Below are 5,403 nucleotides of genomic sequence, written 5' to 3' on the forward strand. Positions count from 1 at the left end.
AGGACCTCTGCCTAGTTTTTTGGTAGAACGAGGCTAGGTAGCATTCTTTGTGGCTGTCCATGGTTTAGAGAGGAGCCGCGCAGGTATCATCAGGAGTGTGTTTTACAATGAGTGTCCAAACACGTTGCATTTAGTGGGAATGTCTTTAATTTGGTGTGTGGTCTTATATTTCACTAAGTTTGTCATTCTTTGGAGCAACATTTTAGTCAGTTGGAGAGGGCGCTGGTGGTTTACCCCGTGTTGGCCTCGAGGCAGTCTGAGGATTTTGTGTTTGGTTCTGTAGGAATTAGAACACCCTTGATGATTTCAGGGTGGAAGTGGGGAGTTGAGTCGGTCACAGGCCAGAGTCGTGACACAGGGAGGGAGACCAGCTCGGAGGCTGCTGCCATCATCCACGTGAGATAACGTGGTGGCCTGGCCAGGGCAGTCCAATTGGAACAGAAAGGAGGGAATAGTTTCTTATTTTCTCCTTAAAAAATTTTTTTGAGGGGAGAGGGGACCAACCTAATGGTGCAGTGGTTAAGTTCGCACGTTTGGCTTCAGTGGCCCGGGGTTTGCTGGTTCTGGGTCCCAGGTGCGGACCTACGTACCATTTGTCAAGCCATGCTGTGGCAGCCGTCCTAGATATTAAAAAAAAAAAAAAGTAGAGAAAGATGGGCATGGATGTTAGCTCAGGGCCAGTCTTCCTCAGCAAAAAGAGGAGGATTGGCAGCAGATGTTAGCTCAGGGCTAATCTTCCTCAAAAGAATTTTTTTTTCTTGTGGCAAAATATATGTAACATAATGAGGTACAAAGATTAGTCAAATTCATGATGCAGGCTCAGTGAGTCGAGAAGTCGAGAGAAAGATTTCTTGGGCTCTCAAGGTCTAGCAGTAGTGCTCTTTTATTCAGAGAATAGCATGGAGTAGCATGGGGACAGGACACGTGCGTAGTGAAGAGCTGCGGCATGGGGACAGGACCCAAGGGCAGTAAGAGCTGCAGGCATGGGGACAGGACCCATGGGCAGTAAGAGCTGCTGCTGGCATGGGGACAGGACCCGAGGGCAGTAAGAGCTGCTGGCATGGGGACAGGACCCATGGGCAGTAAGAGCTGCTGGCATGAGGACAGGACCCATGGGCACTAATTGCTGCAATGTATTGAGGGTAGAGCTAAATTTATAAGGCATAGGTATGTGAGTTATTTCTTTACAAGACAAAGGAAAGATGATGTAAAAAGTCACTAAATGGTATCACTGTAGGTGGGGTCTGGTTATTGGGTGGTCCTATAACTTTAGATAAGAATCAGATCAGATTAAGTCAGGACATCCTATGCTTCCCAGAGGATGATATAGATCGGTATGTAGGGCAGGACGCCTTGGGCTTCTCTCTGTGGGGCAGCCGTGATCCTCATCAATTCACAGAGACAGAAGGTAGAACGGTGGTTACAGGAGGCTGGGGGGAGGAGAGAACCAGGAGTTACTTTTGAATGGGTATAGAGTTTCAGTTTTGGAAGATAATAGAGTTCTGGAGATGGATGGTAGTGACAGTTCATGACAATGTAAATGTACTTAATGTCACAGGACTATACACTTAAAAATGGTTAAACCGGTAAGTTATCTAACATAAAATTTTAACCTCTATTCTACTTTCTCTTTCTGAGTTTGCCTCTTATTTTTTGCTTTTTAAATTTGTGAAGACAGTTTAAGTTCTTCTCCTGCCAGAAGATTGGGGGATAGAATAAGTGGATATTCTCTTAAGTTCTCCTCCAAACATTATTTTTCTCAAGAAAAAAGAACATCAGTGTCTGATCTTACAAATGACATTTCTGATTCCTTTAGAGCTGTGAGTTTTTGTTTTAACCTGCTTTTTCTGTAAAATAGCTTTATGCTGTATCCTGCGTCCTCACTTTCCTATCTCCAAATTCTCTCTGGTATGGCTAACTGTGCATGCGATGAGAATGTCTGAGTGTAGACATTGCTACTTCTGTAAAACAACTTCAGTAACATGAGAAAACCCGATGATCGTGTGTTAAAATTCTTCACAGTTGCCAGCTTTATCACTCTGGGAATTTATATATACGATGACTTCTCTTTCTTAGACCCTGGGATAGCTGTATCCATTATATTTACTTTGATGTGTTTTATAGATTTTTATAGTTTTAAACTGGCTTACCATCCATTGATGAAGGCTGATTCTTATAGCAACTCTCTGACATCGTGTGGATAGATATAAGTTCAACAATACTGAATTCACAAATTGACCCTGAAATTGTTACCTATTGGCAGATATAGTCTCTCGACCAAGACTAACTGAATGCTTGTAGTGTATTGGGTTCTGTGTCGGAGACAAATTAGAGTCTCCCACGATGTGGACCCAGAGCAGTAATTTGTTTTCTCAGAAAACACTAGAATGAGCATCATTCTCTTCAGTTTGGGAAATCTTGGTGTTGATTCTTCTTCAGTTTCAGAGCTTGTGATTGATTGGACTCTAATTATTGATTAATTTTCTTCTAGGAAGCCTCAAAACTTTTGGAGAGGAGGGCATTTGTGAGTTATAGAAATTCTTAATTTCTCACCTTTTCTCTCCTCTTTCTTTGCACTGAATACAGAGTAAGAAAATCCAGTAATAACAATGGTTTTTATTGCCTTACTGTCTTGTGGGCAGCTAATCTTCTCACTCTGGGCTAAATGTCCTATAAAATCTATCATAAATGGTATGAATGACTTGATTGGAATCTTCTATTTTTTTTTTTTACCAGTATCTGCGGAAGTTGCTGTCACTTGTAGCTGACAATGAAATGCAAATCTGAACATTCTTAGGTATTTTCTAATACAGCATTCATTGGCTGCAATTCAGAATTATATTACCCACTTATTAGCAAGGAGGTACCTCTCCACCCCATTCACTCCAACAAATATTCTTTGAGTGGCTTTTAGGTGCCAAATACTTTATAATTAAATTCCTAACCTTAGAACTGGCGTCCATGGTTTGCCAGATTTTAAATTCTACTGGATCATGTAAGTTCAAGTTAATTAATTCTAGGTACTAAAAAATAAGACTTCTTGTTAAGATGAAAATTAATCTTACAAGATTAATACAGATATTTGAAAGCCTTCTTGTAATTGAAACAGCTCTTAAGATCTTCAAATTTTGACAAGTTGGACTAAAATGATTCAAAAAACAAAAAAACCCCATTCAGCTCTTAATAGACATTTCAAATTGTTTTATGGTTTTGTAAATAAAGGAGAAATGTTCGGTAACACACAAATTTGTAAAATCTATGTACATTTTCTCATTTCTTTTTTTTTCTAAGATTTTTTAAAATTTTTTCCTTTGTCTCCCCAAAGCTCCCCCTCCCCCCCCCGTACATAGTTGTATATTCTTCGTTGTGGGTCCTTCTAGTTGTGGCATGTGGGACGCTGCCTCAGCATGGTTTGATGAGTGGTGCCATGTCCGCACCCAGGATTCGAACCAGCAAAACTCTGGGCTGCCGAAGCAGAGCACTCGAACTGAAGCACTCAGCCACCGGGCCGCCCCGGGATATTCTTGAATAACGACATGAATCTTCTTTTAGTGGACCTCCGCCAACAACAAATCTTGTTTTATAAAATTCTGTGTTAATGGAGAGTTCATTTGGGAGTGTGCCAGAGATAATTTTTCCTGTTGATTCTCCTGTTATGTTAACAAGAATCTGAAACATACATCTATCGAATTGAAGGCAAACATGCAATTCTCTACTCAAGACATTAACGACATGGAGATTGATAGCGTTATCATCTCGAGTCAGCTGTTCAATAAAATTAAAAATCAGAGATAGTAAATCTTACATTCTTGTTTCTTTTCATAGTCACAAGAGAAATAGTGTCCTGTTTAGATGGCACTTAAGTTTAAAGAAACTAAAATTTAATCATTCTCCTTTTCCTGATTTTCCTTTTTTTTTGCAGGGAGGGAAGAATGTCACACAAGAAGGAACTTCTCCTTCCATGAAAACAAAATATATGGAATGCCTTAATATTTTAAAGGCGCAGTTCTCAAAGTGATTCATCTTTCCCTTATATCTGAAATATTCTAAGATCTCAGACTGGTTTTTCTGTTGCATTAGTATTTCCTAGTTCTCATTGTTTACTTTTACTTATGGAGAAATGCATTTCCTGTGTCAGTTTTTCCCTCTTGAGTCTATCTCCGAATGTTCCTTTACAAGTTACTAACATCAGAATTTTGTGGATTCTTTCAGATTAAATAATTGAAGACAATCTAAAAATTTTTTTGCAAGAAGTAGGCTTCTGGCCGTAATCACATCTTTTAAAAAAAATTATGTCCAATATATGAAAATTTAAAGTCCTAAATGCCAGCCATCTTGGCTTCATCTGTGAGCTTAAGATACATTCAGATAGGACAAACTCAGTTGCTCTCCCTGAAATTATAAAATTGTGGAGTATTTTACTCTTTTTTTTGTAGGTGAAGTTCACTTAAGTTCTCCTCGATTATTTTCAGTCTTTCTATTTCCCTAGTTAAAATATTTCATATTATCTCATCACTCCCTTGAGATAAGAATTGCCGTTGGACAGAATGTGATTCCAACCAGAGAATATTTTTTATAACTTAAGGGTTGTGCTTAGTAAAATTTTATCACTTGCTTCCTTAAGAAAATTTAGATACTATAAATTTAGCCTCTAACCTTCTTCGACATAATCCTCATTTCCATTTTATGACACAGCCTCTTCTCTTTTATTTAATGGTTTAATAGAGTCATGTTTGAAACTGGCTGGAAAGCAATTTCGAGAAATGGTTTATAGGCTACTTTTAACGGGCAATGTTCGAGTATTTATTGGTCTCAGATATAACATTATTGTTATTATTAAAAATTATTTGTTGATTGCTGGTAGTTGCACTTGGAGCTATGTGAGACATAAAGAAGCCATAAGCACTGCCCTCTGCCCTATAATCTGGCAAATAAAAACAATATGTCTCTATATGGTTTCTCTGGTTCTACCTCAGCTATTTTCTCCTTTAGGGAATGGACACTCCTTAGAGTGAGATGATGCATTTTCCCCTTATTTTTATTGACTCTCTTCCCACCAGTAGTAGATGCCTTGGCAGTCAAGTTGAACTCCCGAAGAGGAAGCACCAGAGTAGTAAGGTACACCAATGACCTTTGGAAGCACATAACATTGATTCATGTTTCCAGGACCTGCAGTAGGCTGGCATTACTTATATCTGTAAGTAAGTGTTGGAAATAACCTTAGAGGTTAGAGTCTTCAAAGCTCACTGGAAGAGAAGTTTCCCCACAGGAACGAGATAAAGGGATTTCTTCTCTGACATTGGCAAGGACACTTGACAAACTCTGCTTATACCCAAGTTGATGAGTGTTGCCTTTCTTTCGCTAGCTCAGGCCCACTGTGCACTTTTATTCTCTGTGGCCAGT

At 39.1% G+C, this 5,403-nt stretch overlaps 1 long non-coding RNA gene across 1 annotated transcript; it reads left to right on the forward strand.

Moving 5' to 3' along the window:
* The first annotated feature begins 1,076 nt into the window (after nt 1–1,076).
* Nucleotides 1,077–4,941, forward strand: LOC138918066 (uncharacterized). Its single transcript, XR_011427001.1, has 3 exons — nt 1,077–1,586; nt 2,492–2,524; nt 3,923–4,941. It is a non-coding gene; the product is annotated as an uncharacterized lncRNA (long non-coding RNA).
* The last annotated feature ends 462 nt before the right edge of the window (nt 4,942–5,403 follow it).

Source organism: Equus caballus, chromosome 16 (assembly GCF_041296265.1).
Source record: "Equus caballus isolate H_3958 breed thoroughbred chromosome 16, TB-T2T, whole genome shotgun sequence".
In the NCBI taxonomy this organism is placed as follows: domain Eukaryota; kingdom Metazoa; phylum Chordata; class Mammalia; order Perissodactyla; family Equidae; genus Equus; species Equus caballus.